This window comes from Pristiophorus japonicus, chromosome 1 (assembly GCF_044704955.1).
Source record: "Pristiophorus japonicus isolate sPriJap1 chromosome 1, sPriJap1.hap1, whole genome shotgun sequence".
In the NCBI taxonomy this organism is placed as follows: Eukaryota; Metazoa; Chordata; class Chondrichthyes; family Pristiophoridae; genus Pristiophorus; species Pristiophorus japonicus.
Genome location: NC_091977.1, coordinates 53,255,076 through 53,272,761, shown reverse-complemented (window position 1 = coordinate 53,272,761; position 17,686 = coordinate 53,255,076). Strand labels below are relative to the sequence as shown.

The 17,686-nt window shown below is 41.7% G+C and overlaps 1 protein-coding gene across 1 annotated transcript in view; it reads right to left on the bottom strand.

Annotated features, from left to right (window-relative positions):
* The window catches only part of ap3b1a (adaptor related protein complex 3 subunit beta 1a), a 319,942-nt gene that overhangs the window by 64,717 nt on the left and 237,539 nt on the right, over positions 1-17,686 (bottom strand). The window lies entirely within an intron of this gene.

Sequence of the window (17,686 nt, the reverse complement as noted above, 5' to 3'; positions counted from 1 at the left end):
ACTATAATCTTCAAAAATATTTTGTGATCCTCTCGTACATTATCCTCTCAGCAGTTAGGTTTTGTAACCATTTTTCCTATTCAATTGCTGACCATAACGTTATTATCCCTGGACAGTTTTGTTCCAGGATGCTTGACGATAGTAGAACATTTTGCACAAAACATTTTCAATGAAGAAAATCACAGGGCCCAAAAGGCTTGATGCACTGAAATGACAGCACAGACCATTCACATATTTCATCTGTTTATTGCGATAAGCAAATAGCCCGTGGAATGACAGCACGCATAACTGTCAAATGAGTAACACTTAGGTTTAGTGAAACATTTATATGGGCCTTTACCTCTCTTAAAAACAGACAGCATCTCTCAATGTCATCCAAAAGAAAAGTCTTACATTTTTAACACTTCACTAAAAAAAATAACTGAAGAGTGTAAAATGACAAATACCTTGTGCAGTTAGCTGGTAATGGACCATACTCTCAACTCATTTAGATTTATGCAATATAAACTTGTCACTAATAATTAATTTATGAGACAGCTGTTCCCAGAATCTTCCAAGTCTATCGTTATAGAAGCTCTTAAGCTATACCTTCAAAAACTGTAGGAGGTTTCAAAGCAATTTTTTTTAAAGGAAGAAAGAGACAGATCTCTAATAATCTGAAAGCAAAGTAAAACCTTAAAAACAACAGGTAGCACAATGAACTAAATTAGGTTAACTGGAAATAATATTACTGAATGCACAACTAAGCATCTCTGAAAATTAAAGGCTCTGTACTGTCTCCACATATGCTTTTAGGTAATGGTAACTTACAGTGGCTCTGTTTGTAAAGCACTTAGTGTCACTTATAGTTAGTGCAAGCAATAGTTCAAACAATTTGTCTATTTTGTATGAAATAAAAATCTATTTGCAAGTTGGCGAGTTTTATGAGGTGGTGCCATTGCTTCATTAATAATCAACAGTTCACTGTTCCAGTCATTTTTCACCAGAATTATACTCAAAGCAGCCAAAGGCAAGTTTTATTTTTCTTATTCCATATATAAAGCTGTGCATGATGTGTCACAATGTTATGGTAATGTATTGCACTTGGAGTTCTGAACCACTGGCTTGATCTAATTTATTCTCGAATGGCAAGTTCCCAGTCTTGACCAAGATACCGAAGGGTGACGGTAAACATAAGCTAAACATATGGGATAGGAGTGAGAACCAGTCCAGGGCACTGACAAATGCCTCAGTTATAGTGGCATGTTACTTGCAAAACCCCTGACTGAGTAACTGAACATGCCATAAGAGAAGGAGCAATATGAAGAGACAATTTAAAAAAAAGAACAATGAAGGACAATGCAGGCCAGTTGTGCTGTGCTATCAACATATTGCACAACATGCATTTAAACCAATTCCTCACACATAATTCTCAGATGGGCAAGTGGATGGGAGGAGTTGCCTCGTTAGGGAGAAGAAAATTTGACAGCAAGTTGTTCAATGCCTACTTCTGTACTGGTTATGTGGCAACATTAGCAGATGATTTGGGTTGAGAGGAGTATGATCCTAGCTGGTAACAGTCTATGAGACTTATGGGAAGCAAAAGTAAGATAGGGGAGGAGGAAGGCAGCAAACTTGTTTCACCCCGACTCTTGCTTTTTAAAAGAAACACTTCCACATGGTTTCCTTTTTTAACATCAGCAATTCCCTGCTCAAAATGTTGTTGCATTGAGTGCTAATTACCAAATGAGTAAATTACATTTAAAAACACTTCACCACTCAAATCTTGTATACACTCTCACCAATATAGATCACTGTTTAGCTGCAATCTCCCCCACTCTACCATGAGTGATCAAGACCACCCTCAGGAGACCACATAATAAATAATATGCAACTCAAGACAGTAGTAGAGCCGTCTAAAACCAGAGATCTGGCGTGAAAACCTGCATCAATTCTTGCACCAATATAGCTTTCATTTTTAGCAGAATCATTACGTCAATGCCAGAGTATCACTTACCAACAGCTACCCATCTCAGACCAGGGGCTAGACTTTCCACTTCACATCGCCCATCTATGGCCCATTTTGAGCAAAAAGTGGAAACTAGGCCCAAAATATCGCCGGAAAAATAGGTCCCCAAGTTTCCACGTTGATCGCTGAGATGATTGTCCACACAAGGCCCATCCCAAGTTTCAGCACTTAGCATGCACTTCGCTGGGCCGATGCAAGGCCCAAGGAGTGCTCAAAAACAGTTGCATTTTCAGGGCCTTAGAGAGGGAAATGGACACTACGGATGCCATTTTTAGCCTCCAAGGAAGGGTGGAGAATTGTTCTGTTATTTAGAGAATAAAATTGATGCAAATTGTACTCAGAAATTTGGGACAGGGAAGATACTATCACATTATCTATGCTAAATAGATCTCATGATATATTGGAACTATTTAATAAACAGTTTTTACACACTGAAGTTATTTAATGATATTCCGCGGTGAAAGAGAATAAACAAACAAATCTGCATGAAGAACTGTATATTGTAAAACTTATGTAAATAATAGAGAAGGTACAAAAGTTGTAGAAAATGTTTTTTTATTCACATAAAATATATATATTTTTTTAAAAGAACTAATGAACAACACCCTCCCTCCAACCCCCTCTTCCCTCAAAATCCCCAAAACGTTAGAAGAATAAATTGAACATTTTAAAGAAGTGACCATTTCAGTCATGACAAGTGACCATTTCAGAAAGAATGGAAAGTGAACAGTTAAGTAATGATAAAAAGTGAACAAGTGAACATTTAACTATTGAATACAATTGGCCAATTTAGTAACAATAACAGTAAGAATAAGAATAAGAGTATAATAAATTGATAACAGCAAGTAAACATTTTAAAACAAGTGAACTACATAGAAAAGGACTCCCCCCTCCCTACCTGCGGCCACGTTTCCCTCCAGATCCTGTCCCACCCAGTGTTCACATCCTACCAGCCCGTTTTGGTCTTCACAGACCGACACCAGGACGTCGTGCAGAGTGGGATGTTAAGACTTCCTGCCGTGGTGGAGGTGAAGGAGAGGAAGCAGAAGCCTGGAGCTCTACTTCAGAGTCCGGAGGAACTGTGCCCTCTTGCGTGCTCGGAGTTTCGCTGCGAGCAGACACGACACCTTGGGGTGCAGCGCCGTATCCAGCCAGCAACGCATGCAGTAGGGCGTTGGTTACGGCTGTCTGCTGCCGAATAGCCTCCAAGGTCTCCCTTGCAGTCAGTGACTGCTCAGAAGACCAGTTTGAGAAGTTCTGGCAGAACTCGCTCCAGGATGCTGGAAACTGGCTCCAGTTCACAGAGAATCCCTCGAATCCGTGGATAAGGTCGCGACCGTCTCCCTGCACAGGGAAATCAAGCTCTCTGTCTGGTCCTCCAAGGCAGGCGATTGCTCGCCACGCTGACCAGACCTCCATGGGGTCGCCGTTTGCAATGTGACACGCCTTGGCGTCACCACCTGCACACCGCTTGGTCCTGGTGCTTCTTCCATCTCAACCGAGATGGCCGCAGGTTGTTCGTCCTCCCACCGCAAAAAAAATCTCCTCCTCTTCCGTCTCCATGATCTCCTCCTGCAGGAGTCTGCAGTGGCTCCTCTTCTTCTGCCTCCTGTGATGTTGGAGACGGTTCAGTGGTAGTGGACTCCACTGACTCAACGACCACTTGACCTTTAATTTGCTAAACAACGATTAACTATTCAAATCATTGCATTGCAATTTTTCTCGAAGTCCAAACATTGCAATGCTTTCATTTACCCCATATGCACTGGTGATCACAAGCTTTAACATGACCTCATTCGAACATCTATAGTACATCAGCATTATATATCAGATTATATTATAATTGCATAACATTACATTTTAATTGCATAACATTACATGCGTAACTACGATATTTTCAGTATTTACTAATGATTCGCACATTGAACAATGCACATTTCTCATTACTCATGTCTCAAGGGTGGGTTCGGCCACACCACGGGATGTGACCGAACGGCTTTCTGGCCCCACCAAGGCCACCGCGAGCTCCTCGTAGGCAGTTAGTATGTGCAACATGGCAGAGCCCCCGCCCGTCCTGCGTTGCTCCCGATTATTGATCGAGATCTTCTTCTGTAAATGATACGATAACATTGCACGGCATAAGCAAATGGATCAGGCGAGTTAAGACATTGAAGACATTTAAGACTGACAGATTAAAATGTTCTATTATAAATTAGCATTACGTTGCATATTTCACATTACAACATTTAACTTTATGCTGGGTTGCATAAATTTATTCATAATTTAGTTATGTTTAAATGTAACCAAATAACATTGCAGATTCTTGTTACTATTTAGATCATTATAAATTTCAACTTACTCTCGAAGCTGCCAGTAGGCTGTCCCAGCGTTTGCGGCATTAGTCCGGTGTCCGGGCTTCATTAGATGCCGACGTGGTCTGCCCAAATCCTCCGATATGCACGGGGTGGGAGTTTCCCATGCCCACCCCGTGTCAGGTCCTCCCACCTCGTGCTGACAACATTCACAAGGGCCTCATTGGCCTCCTCGCTGAAAGGCTTGGCCCTATGCCTCTCAAGTGTTGCCTCCATGTCGATTATTGAGAGTTGATTCAGAGCACAAAATACTTTCTCCTCTCTCTCTGACCCAGAGCTTCTGAGCATGTGTGATGACCCCTGACCTCCCAAAACGCGGGAAGGAGCATCAACCTGAAAATAAAATCAACCTGCACACGCGCAGTAATGCGTTGCTAGGGAAGCTTTTTTTTCCCCCATTCACTTCCATTTTCTTTGGGCGATCGTGAGATCGCCGAGAAATCACATCGCCCATTGGACATCACTGGGGTAAGGCAGAATGGAAAATCGTAAAAAGAAAATGGGCCTTGAGCCGGCGATCAGCACGGGCGATGTTCCAGCGATGCGGGACCCAAGGCCCATTTTTTTTGGCCTTAGCCAGAGAGTGGAAAGTCTAGCCCCAGGGTCCTTAGGGTGCTATGAGCAGTTGTCACAATGTTACACCTTTATCAAGGGCATCATGATCCAAATCTAGAGACATCCAGGACAAGAGAGAAAAAATCCAGCACAAGAGACAGTAAGATAATGGGACTAAAGGTGGATAAATCCCCTGGACCTGATGGCTTGCATCCTAGGGTCTTAAGAGAAGTAGCAGTAGAGATAGTGGATGCATTGGTTGTAAGTTACCAACATTCCCTGGATTCTGGAGAGGTCCCAGCAGATTGGAAAACTGCAAAGGTCACGCCCCTATTTAAAAAAGGAGGCAGTCAAAAAGCAGGAAACACTAGACCAGTTAGCCTACCATCTGTGGTTGGGAAAATGTTGGAGTCCATTATTAAAGAAGCAGTAGCAGGACATTTGGAAAAGCAAAATTCGGTCAGGCAGAGTCAGCATGGTTTTATGAAAGGGAAATCATGTTTGACAAATTTGTTGGAGTTCTTTGAGGATGTAATGAGCAGGGTGGATAAGGGGGAACCAGTGGATGTGGTGTATTTGGACTTCCAGAAACCATTTGACAAAGTGCCACATAAAAGGTTGCTGTACAAGATAAAAGTTCATGGGGTTGGGGGTAATATATTCATATGGCTAACAGGAAACAGAGAATCGGGATAAATGGTTCATTCTCAGGTTGGCAATCAGTAACTAGTGGGGTGCCGCAGGGATTAGCGCTGGGACCCCGACTATTTACAATCTATATTAACGACTTGGATGAAGGGACAAAGTGTAATGTAGCCAAGTTTGCTGACGATACAAAGATGGGAGGAAAAGCAATGTGTGAGGAGGACACAAAAAACCTGCCAAAGAACAGACAGGCTAAGTGAATGGGCAAAAATTTGGCAGATGGAGTATAATGTTAGAAAGTGTGAGGTTATGTGCCTTGGCAGAAAAAAAAACGAGGAGCAAGTTATTATTTAAATGGAGAAAAATTGCAAAGTGCTGCAGTACAGCGGGACCTGGTTCATGAAACATAAAAGGTTAGTATACAGGCACAGCAAGTGATCAGGAAGGCCAATGGAATCTTGGCTTTTATTGCAAAGGGGATGGAGTATAAAAGCAGGGAAGTCTTGCTACAGTTATACAGGGTATTGGTGAGGTCACAGCTAGAGTACTGCGTACAGTTTTGGTTACCATATTTAAGAAAGGATATACTTGCTTTGGAGGCAGTTCAGAGAAGGTTCAACTAGGTTGATTCCAGAGATGAGGGATTGACTTATGAGGAAAGGTTGAGGAGGTTGGACCTCTACTCATTGGAGTTCAGAAGAATGAGAGGTGATCTTATCGAAGCGTATAAGATTATGAGGGGGCTCGACAAGGTGTATGCATAGAAAATGTTTCCACTGATAGGGGAGAGTAGAACTAGGGGGCATAATCTTAGAATAAGGGGCCGCCCATTCAAAACTGAGATGAGGAGAAATTTCTTTTCTCAGAGGGTTGTAAATCTGTGGAATTCGTTGCCTCAGAGCTGTGGAAGCTGGGACATTGAATAAATTTAAGACAGAGATAGACAGTTTCTTAGCCGATAAGGGAACAAGGGGTTATTGGGAGCGGGTAGGGAAGTGGACCTGAGTCAATGATCAGATCAGCCATGAGCTTATTGAATGGTGGAGCAGGCTCGAGAGGTCGTATGACCTACTGCTGCTCCTAATTCTTATGTTCTTATGTTTATCAGGAAGTATCAAGGGAACCTGACAGATCAGTAGAGAACTTATAACTGGTTAATAAGTGCAAAAAATCTCAACAGATGCACACTAGAACAAGGAACTATGGGCATTGTGATGAGCCCAGAGAGCTTCCCGTGTATGCTTTACAGCCATGCACACAAAGTAGATAAAGCAGATAGCAAACTCACCTCATACCCCAATGAAATCAGAAACTTGCAGATGCCTTACTAGTCAACCTCAAATATCAAAGACAATCCCAACAAAATATTAAGCATTACCTAGCAGACTTTCCCTTGTATAAAAATGCTCAGATGCCAAATCAAAGAAAGCAAAAGGCCTGTAGTCTAATCCCCAAACTGCTAAATGATAGATGATTTGCACATTTCCCAAGCAACTACAATTGCACTAATATACATAGAAACATAAAAGGTGCAGGAGTAGGCCATTCGGCCCTTCACGCCTGCACCACCATTCAATATCATGCATTTCAGTACCCCATTTCTGCTTTCTCTCCATACCCCTTGATCCCTTCAGCCATAAGGGCCACATCGAACTCCCTTTTAAATATATCTAATGAACTGGCCTCAACAACTTTGTGGTAGAGAATTCCACAGGTTCACAACTCTGAGTGAAGAAGTTTCTCCTCATCTCTGTCCTAAATGGCTTACCCCTTATCCTTAGACTGTGTCCCCTGGTTCTGGACTTCCCCAACATCGGGGACATTCTTCCTGCATCTAACCTGTCCAATACCATCAGAATTTTATATGTTTCTATGAGATCCCCTTGCATTCTTCCAAATTCCAGTGAATACAAGCCTCATTGATCCAGTCTTTCTTCATAAGTCAGTCCTGCCATCCCGGGAATCAGTCTGGTGAACCTTTGCTGCACTCCCTCAATAGCAAGAATGTCCTCTCTCAGATTAGGAGACCAAAACTGTACACAATATTCAAGGTGTGGCCTCACCAAGGCCCTGTACAACTGCAGCAAGACCTCCCTGCTCCTATACTCAAATTCTCTTGCTATGAAGGCCAACATGCCATTTGCCTTCTTCACTGCCCGCTGTACCTGCATGCCAACTTTCAATGACTGATGTACCATGACACCCAGGTCTCGTTGCACCTCCCCTTTTCCTAAACTGTCACCATTCAGATAATTTTCTGCCTTCCTGTTTTTGCCACCAAAGTGGATAACCCCACATTTATCTACATTATACTGCATCCGCCATGCATTTGCCCACTCACCTAACCTGTCCAAATCACTCTGCAGCCTCTTAGCATCCTCCTCACAGCTCACACTGCCACCCAGCTTAGTGTCATCTTCAAACTTGGAGATATTACATTCAATTCCTTCGTCTAAATCATTAATGTATATTGTAAATAGCTGGGGTCCCAGCACTGTACCTTGCGGTACCCCACTAGTCACTGCCTGCCATTCTGAAAAGGACCTGTTTATTCCTACTCTTTGCTTGCTGTCTGCCAACCAGTTCTCTATCCATGTCAGTATATTACCCTTAATACCACGTGCTTTGATTTTGCACACCAATCACTTGTGCGGGACCTTGTCAAAAGCCTTTTGAAAGTCCAAATACACCACATCCACTGGTTCTCCCTTATCCACTCTACTAGTTACATCCTCAAAAAAATACAAGGGTCAAGCCCCAATCTCTCCTCAATCTGATTTAAAATCCTCTGTGGGCATTTCCAGTCAGGAACTCCCGTTATAAATTTCTATGTCAATATTTAGAATGAAAACAAAAAGTAAGCGGGTCATGCTGTAATTACACCCTCTCCCCAGTGGTGGCGCAGCAGTGCCCTATGTTGGGGGGTGTAATGATGTCACAGGTTTATATTAGCAGTTTCCATTATAAATATGGACACAGAAATTTGTATAAGATATCTAAAAATGCCAGAATGTATGACTTTAAATGGGGACTTAATAATCCCTGCAAATTCTGATCCAATTATCCCCTCATGGTGTTGGGGGTAATATATTAGTATGGATAGAGGATTGGCTAACTGACAGAAAACAGAGATTTGCAACAAATAGGTCATTTTCAGGTTGGCAAATTAACTAGTGGGGTGCCACAGAGATCAGTGCTGGGACCTCAACTATTTACAATCTATATTAATGACTTGGATGAAGTGAGCAAGTGTAATGCAGCCAAATTTGCCGACGATACAAAGATGGGTGGAAAAGCAAGTTGTGAGGAGGACACAAAGATTCTGCAAAGGGATATAGACAGGCTAAGTGAGTGGGCAAAAAATTGGCAGATGGAGCATAATGTGGGAAAATGTGAGGTTATCCACTTTGGTAGGAAGAATAGAAAATCAAAATATTATTTAAATGGAGAGAGACTACAGAATGCTGCAGTACAGAAGGATCTGTGTGTCCTCCAAATGAAATACAAAGTTAGCATGCAGGTACAGCAAGTAATTAGGAAGGCAAATGGAATGCTGGCCTTTATTGCAAGGGGGAAGTCTTGCTACAACTATACAGGGCGACGGTGAGACCACACCTGGACTACTGCAAACAGTTTTGGTCTCCTTATTTAAGTAGGGATATACTTGTATTGGAGGCATTTCAGAGATGGTTCACTCGGTTGATTCCTGCAATGAAGGGGTTGTCTTATGAGGAAAGGTTGAGCCTATACTCACTGGAGCTTAGGTGATCTTATTGAAACATAAGATTCTAAGGGGGCTCAGTAGATGCTGAGAGGATATTTTCCCTCATGGGAGAATCTAGAACTAGAGGGCATAGTTTCAGAATAAGGAGTCGCCCATTTAAGACAAAGATAAGGAGGAATTTCTTCTCAGAGGGTCGCGTATCTTTGGAATCCACTACCCCAGAAAGCTGTGGAAGCGGAGTCATTGAATATATTCAAGGCTGAGATAGATAGATTCTTGACCTATATGAGGATTCAAGGGTTATTGGGAACAGGCAGGAAAGTGGAATTGAGGCCAAGATCAGATCAGCCATGATCTTATTGAATAGCAGAGCAGGCTCGAAGGGTTGTATGGGCTACTCCTGCTCCTATTTCTTATGTTCCCTCTAATCCCACTTCACCCAAAGACGACACTTGGTCCTAATTTTCCACGAGCAGCATGACAGGAGACCAACTAGTACAAATTAAAAAGCCGAGCACCAAGCCAAACAAAATGGCCTCTGGACTTGCAGATGCAGGCCAAATAACTGGACTTGCCAGTGATATCCACATCCAGAGAATGAATTTAAAAAACACCCACAACCTAGAGCTGCACTAAATGCTGGGATATTGAAAATGTTATCTATATAGCCAAACAACAAAAAATATGGAGACTTGAATCTGGAAATCATAGACCAACACCCCGAGTGGGGAAATATTTGACAGTATAATATGGCACATCACCACTGTTAATCAAAGGAGCACAGAAACCATCATTGGGCAGAGTAGTCAGCATGCTTTAAAAAAACAATGGATCTTGCCTCATTCATCTAATAGCATTTTTGGGAAGGCCAATAAACGAATGGATGAGGATTACCCAGTGGATATCATTTACCTTGATTCCAAAAAGATATTTCATAAAAGTTCCATGTTTGATTTTGAAGTGTTAAAGCAGACAGTGGCAATAAATGATTAAGCTCTGGGGCAGGTGGGGGAAAAACAGTGACAACTGAAATTCAATTGGGCTCTGCCCATGGACCTCTGATGTTCACCATATCCATTCTTTACCCCAAAAAGAATAAAACAACAGACTCTGCAAATTCATTCTTTAACTGAGAGCAGGCAGCAACGGATAATGCAGATTCAGTGCTGCCACCAACACAGTTAGTCTCTATTTCTTCTACATTCAAGGTAAAGGCACTATTAATATGACAATTTTTGCCCCCCAGCTAGTAATCCAGCTGAGAACCAGTGACTAATTTTCAAATGCAGCAAACTGTTCAAAATCAGATCTGGAAAACAAACCTAGAAACTCCTTGTATCTTAATAAACATTTGAGAGCTTCCAAGCTAAGCAGCTCAGCAATAATCATTATGAGAGCCATTAGTTTACGATAACTAAGTTAAACTCCATTCCATTACGATACGGACTGGAACCAATGTCCTAGGGAGAGTGTTTGCTAGTGGTGTTGGGGAGGATTTAAACTAATAGGGCAGGGGGATGGGAACCTATGCAGGGACACAAAGGGAAGTAAAATGGGGTCAGAAGCAAAAGGTATAAAGGAGAAAAGTAAAACTGGAGGGCAAAAAAATCAAAGGCAAAAATCAAAAAGGGACACATTACAACATAATTCTAAAAGGACAAAGAGTGTTAAAAAAACAAGCCTGAAGGCTCTGTGTCTCAATGCGAGGAGCATTCATAATAAAGCGGATGAATTAACTGCGCAGATAGCTGTTAACGGACATGATGTAATTGGGATTACGGAGCCATGGCTCCAGGGTGACCAAGGCTGGGAACTCAACATCCAGGGGTATTCAATATTCAGGAAGGATAAACAGAAAGGAAAAGGAGGTGCGGTAGCGTTACTGGTTAAAGAGATGAACACAACAGTAAGGAAGGGCATTAGCGTGGATGAGGTGGAATCTGTATGGGTAGAGCTACGGAACACCAAAGGGCAGAAAACACTAGTGGGAGCTGTGTGCAGACCACCAAACAGTCATAGTGAGGTTGGGGTCAGCATCAAACAGGAAATTAGGAATGCATGCAATAAAGGTACAGCAGTCATCATGGGTGACTTTAATCTACACATAGATTGGGCTAAACAAACTGGTAGCATTACGGTGGAGGAGGATTTCCTGGAGTGTATAAGGGATGGTTTTCTCGACCAATATGTCGAGGAACCAATTAGAAAGCTGGCCATCCTAGACTGTTGTGTAATGAGAGAGGATTAATTAGCAATCTTGTTGTGCGAGGCCCCTTGGGGAAGAATGACCATAATATGGTAGAATTTTTCATTAAGATGGAGAGTGACAGTTAATTCAGAGACTAGCGTCCTGAACTTAAAGAAAGGTAACTTTGACGGTATGAGATGTGATTTGGCTAGGACAAACTGGTGAATGATACTTAAAGGGTTGATGGTGGATAGGCAATGACAGACATTTAAAGATAACATGAATGAACTTCAACAATTACACATCACTGTCTGGCGTAAAAATAAAACTGGGAAGGTGGCTCAACCGTGGCTTACAAGGGAAATTAGGGATAGTGTTAAATCCAAGGAAGAGGCATATAAATTGTCCAGAAAAAGCAGCAAACCTGAGGACTGGGGAAATTTAGAATTCAGCAGAGGAGGACAAAGGGTTTAATTAGGAGAGGGAAAATAGAATATGAGAGTAAGCTTGCAGGGAACATAAAAACTGACTGCAAAAGCTTCTACAGATACATGGAGAAAAAGATTAGTGAAGACAAACGTAGATCCCTCACAGTCAGAATCAGGTGAATTTATAATGGGAACAAAGAAATGGCAGGCCAATTGAACTTTGGTTCTGTCTTCACGAAGGATGACACAAATAACCTCCGGAAATACTAGGGGACCGAGAGTCTAGCGAGAAGGAGGAACTAAAGGAAATCCTTATTAGTCAGCAAATTGTGTTAGGAAAATTGATGGGATTGAAGACTGAAATCCCCAGGCCTGACAGTCTGCATCCCAGAGTACTTATGGAAGTGGCCCTAGAAATAGTGGACATTTTCCAACATTCGATAGACTCTGGATCAATTCTTATGAACTCGAGGGTAGCTAATATAACCCCACTTTTTAAAAAAGGGAGCGAGAAAACGGGCATTAATAGACCGGTCAGCCTGACATCGGTAGTGAGGAAAATGTTGGAATCAATTATTAAAGCTGTAATAGCAGCGCATTTGGAAAGCAGTGACAGGATCTGTCCAAGTCAGCATGGATTTATGAAAGGAAAATCATGCTTGACAAATTTTCTAGAATTTTTTGAGGATGTAACTAGTAGAGTGGACAAGGGGGAGCCAGTGAATGTGGTGTATTTAGACTTTCAAAAGGCTTTTGACAAAGTCCCACACAAGACATTAGTGCGCAAAATTAAAGCACATGGCATTGGGAGTAATGTATTGCCGTGGATAGAGAACTGGTTGGCAGACAGGAAGCAAAGAGTAGGAATAAACAGGTCCTTTTCAGAATGGTAGGCAGTGACTAGTGGGGTACCCGCAGGGTTCAATGCTGGGACCCCAGCTATTTACAATATACATTAATGATTTAGATGAAGGAATTGAATATAATATCTCCAAGTTTGCAGATGACACTAAGCTGGATGGCAGTGTGAGCTGTGAGGAGGATGCTAAGAGGCTGCAGGGTGACTTGGACAGGTTAAGTGAGTGGGCAAATGCATGGCAGATGTGATATAATGTAGATAAATGTGAGGTGATCCACTTTGGTGGTAAAAACAGGAAGGCAGATTATCTGAATGGTGACAGATTAGTAAAAGGGGAGGTGCAACAAGACCTGGGTGTCATGGTACAACAGTCATTGAAAGTTGGCATACAGGTACAGCAGGCAGTGAAGGCAGCAAATGGCATGTTGGCCTTCATAGCGAGAGAATTTGAGTATAAGAGCAGGGAGGTCTTACTACAGTTGTGCAGGGTCTTGGTGAGGCTACACTTTGAATATTGTGTACAGTTTTGGTCTCCTAATCTGAGGAAGGACATTCTTACTATTGAGGAAGTGCAGCGAAGGTTCACGAGACTGATGCCTGGGACGACAGGACTGACATGAAGAAAGACTGGATCGACTCAGCTTATATTCACTGGAATTTAGAAGAATGAGAGGGGATCTCATAGAAACATAAAATTCTGACGGGATTGGACAGGTTAGATGCAGGAAGAATGTTCCCGATATTGGGGAAGTCCAGAACCAGGGGTCACAGTCTAAGGATAAGGGGTAAGCCATTTAGGGCTGAGATGAGGAGAAACTTCTTCACTCAGAGTTGTTAACCTGTGGAATTCTCTACCACAGAAAGTTGTTGAGGCCAGTTTGATATATTCAAAAGGGAGTTAGATGTGGCCGTTACAGCTGAAGGGATCAGGTTGTATGGAGAGAAAGCAGGAGTGGCATATTGAAGTGCATGATCAGCCATGATCATATTGAATGGTGGTGCAGGCTCGAAGGGCTGAATAGCCTACTCCTGCACCTATTTTGTATGTTTCTATAACTGGCTGGGAAAAAAAGTTGAGAGGAGCATACAAAGAGACTGCAAAGGGATATAGACAAGTTAAGTGAGTGAGCAAGAACATGAAAGATGGAATATAATGTGGAGAAATGGGAAATTATCCACTTTGGTAGGAAGAAAAGCAGAATATGTTTCAAATGGTGAGAGATTGCGAATGTTGGTATTCAGAGGGACCTGTGTGTCCTCGTACACAAATCACTGAAAGTTAACATGCAGGTTCAGCAAGCAATTAGGAAAGCAAATGGTATGTTAGCCTTTATTACAAAGGAATTGGAGTGCAAGAGTAAAGTAGTCTTATGCAATTATATAGGGCCTTGGTGACACCACACCTGGAGTCATGTACAATTTTGGTCTCCTTACCCAAGGAAGGATACACTTGCCTTTGAGGAAGTGCAACGAAGGTTCACCAGACTGATCCCTGGGATGGGGGGATTTTCCTTTGAGGAGAGATTGAGTAGACTAGGCCTATATTCCCTAGAGTTTAGAAGAATGAGAGGTGATCTCACTGAAACCTATAAATGATTATGGGGCTTGACAGGGTAGATGCTGACAAGATGTTTCCCCTGGCTGGAGAGTCCAGAACTAGGGGGTCACAGTCGCAGAATAAGGGGTCAGCCATTTAGGACTAAGATGAGGAGAAATTTCTTCACTCAAAAGGGTTGTGAATCTTTGGAATTCTCTACCCCCGAGAACTGCAGATGCTCAGCCGTTGAGTATATTCAATAATAATATTTATATAGCGCCTTGAACGTAGTAAAATGTCCCAAGGAGCTTCTCAGCAGTCTAATAAGACAAAACAGATAGATTTGACACCGAGTCACAAAAGAAGAAATTAAGGCAGATGACCAAAAGCTTGGTTAAAGAGGTAGGTTTTAAGCAGCGTCTTAAAGGAGGAAAGATAGGTAGAGAGGCAGAGAGATTTACGGAGGGTGTTCCAGAGCTTAGGACCCAAACAGCTGAAGGCACGGTCACCGATGGTTGAGCAGTTATAACGTGGGATGTTCAAGAGGGCAGAATTTGAGTACAACAAATATCTTGTGGGGTTGTGAGGCTGAAAAAGATTACAGAGATAGGGAGGGACAAGGCCATGGAGTGATTTGTAAACAAGGATGAGAATTTTGAAAGCGAGGCATTCTTTAACTGGGAACCAATGTCGGTCAGAAAGCACAGGGGTGATGGGTGATCATGACTTGGTGCGAGATAAGACATGGGCTGTAGAGTTTTGGATGACCTAAGTTTACGTAGTGTAGAATGTGGGAGGTCAGCCAGGAGTGAGTTGCAGTAGTCAAGTCTAGATATTTGGATACCAAGGGATATGAGGAGTGTGCAGGAAGGTGGAGTTGAGGTACAAAATCAGCCATGATCTTACTGAATGGCAGAGCAGGCTCAAAGGGATGAATGGCCTACTCTTATGTCCTATTTCTTATGTTTGATTACATGGGATTTCAGAATTTTTGGGATCATATTCTGAATTCCCTTAGTTTTGTGTGAAAACCAAAGGCCAGTGGCCTCAGTAATCATATTTCTTTAACAGTAATAAATAAATCTTTAGATGATAACTTGTTAAGATGTAGACACTCCAAACAAAATTTAAAGCATGTAGAAAATGGTTTCAATGTCCTCATCTTAGCTTTGCAAAAACAGTTTCAGATATTAGATGGAGGATTGTGCCAGAATGGTTAATATACAGTGGCTGAGTTTACACACAATTCTTAGCAGGAAAGAATAATTATAGCCACCCAAGTAGCCATAGGCAAATCGGCCAAAAGGTTAAACAATGTGCTGAAATACTCCCAGTAATTAAATAAAAATGTCAAAAGTAAAGTGAGTAGTGCAATAAGTAGAATGGCAACACCACTAGGGACTGGTTCCATTAAAGTTCATCTAGGCTGGTGAAACAATTTGTCCCAAAAGGAACATGAAAATGGCAACTCATCAGAAACTAGAAATCAGGACACAAGTACAACTGGTGGGGGGGAGGGGCAAAGATGAGATTTTTATTAACGCAGCGAGTTATGATGATCTGAAATGCACTGTCTGTAAGGGTGGTGGAAACAGATTCAAAAGTAACTTTCAACAGGAAATTGGATAGAAACTTGAAAAGGAAAAAAATTGCAGGGCTACGGGGAAAGAGCAGGGGAGTGGAACTAACTGAATAACTCTTTAAAAAAGCCAGCATCGGAACGTTGGGCAGAATGGCTTTCTTTTCTGTGTTGTATGATTCTACATTAAATAAAGCGAGAAGGAAGAGCACAGTGTCGAAACCAGGACAAGTGGCCTGCACAGCCTCTCAGCCTGAATAGTACAAGAGTCTACAAGTACAACGGCGTCACTGAATCCAGAAGAGTGACTTCCATATTTAACCATTCCTCCCAAAGTAAATCTTCAATCTCAATCTGTAAAGCAGTACCAATACATTGATCAATATATTTGTGCTGCTTTAGTAGCTGTGTCATATACAGCAAGAAGTACATAGCCATTTGAAAATGTAGGGTAATAAAAATGAAATACTGAAGGAATAAAAGATGTAAAAGCTGCTGTAATTTAAAGCTGTGTTTACATGTGGTCAACTTATATTTTCTTAAAGGTAATGCTATTTACTCTGACCTTGCAGATACAAGGTGGATATTCATCACTGCAGTTTGACTAACTCGTTTTGTCTGTCAATAAGTGATGTCTTAATCTTTGCTTTATCTTGTCCAGAATCACAGCTCAACAATGCTGTCATTTTTCAAGGTCTGAATTTAGCTTCAACTGCATATCATCACCAGTTGACAAAATGGACATCTCGCAAGACCTTATTTTACAAACTCTCTTCTCTCCTTGTAAATGTAACTATAATTCAGAACAAATTACCTAACCTTGACTTAGCAGTCGATCTTTGATTTTTCACCCCTCTTTTTATGAACAAGTGATAAAGCATTTGGAAATGTTGATTGAGGGGGTCTATTATGCTTCAACTTAAAGCTGAGGTGATTGATGCAAGAAATAGTCACCTTCTGAGTGTGCTACAAGGCACATATCCTTTTTGTCAAATGACCTGAAAATCTTGCTGACGTTCTAAAAGAACCCTCAAGGATACCAGGTATTTTGCAGAAGTCCATTAAGAAAGGGAATCACTTTCATTTGATATGTAAAATGTTCCGATATCTTTGAATTATGCAAGAACAAATCAATCATTCAGTGCTCCTTAAACACAACTCTCACCCACTGCAGTAGGGTTTATTTTGGGTAGAAGAAAGTAAAAAATTATAACTTGTTCCTTCCCACAGTAAGCATCAGTTTTAATTGTCTCCACTCCAAGGGAAATGAAGGAATGGTGGGGAAAGCACTAATCAAACTATTTTGGGCAAAATAATGACACATCCAAGAGACCCCTTCAAATGCTGAACCCTCTATCTTCTGATTTTCAAAATAATTCAAATACCCAATTACCACCCAGAAAACATTTGTATTCAGAAAACTGTTGACTATGGGGACTCCACAGGATGATTTTAAGGTCCCAGTCTGAAAACATATACACTAACCGAATTGTCTTACACCAAGATTTTCTACCAATGTCAAGTTTGTCAGATCTTCTGCTAGAGGTCATTAGCCCGAAATCACTGCCTCTTCACCTCCATCTCCTTCCTCAAGGCCCTCCTTAAAACTCACCTCTTCAATCAAGCATTTGGTCAGTTCCCCCAGTATCTCCTTCTTGATCTCAGCATCCATTTTTGTCTGCTTATGCTGGTGAGAAACACCATGGGACTTTTTTTTTTACATTAAAGGAGCTATACAAGTGTAAGTTTTTGTTAATCTTTTAGTCTCTTGGTCCAGTAAGAATAGCAGCC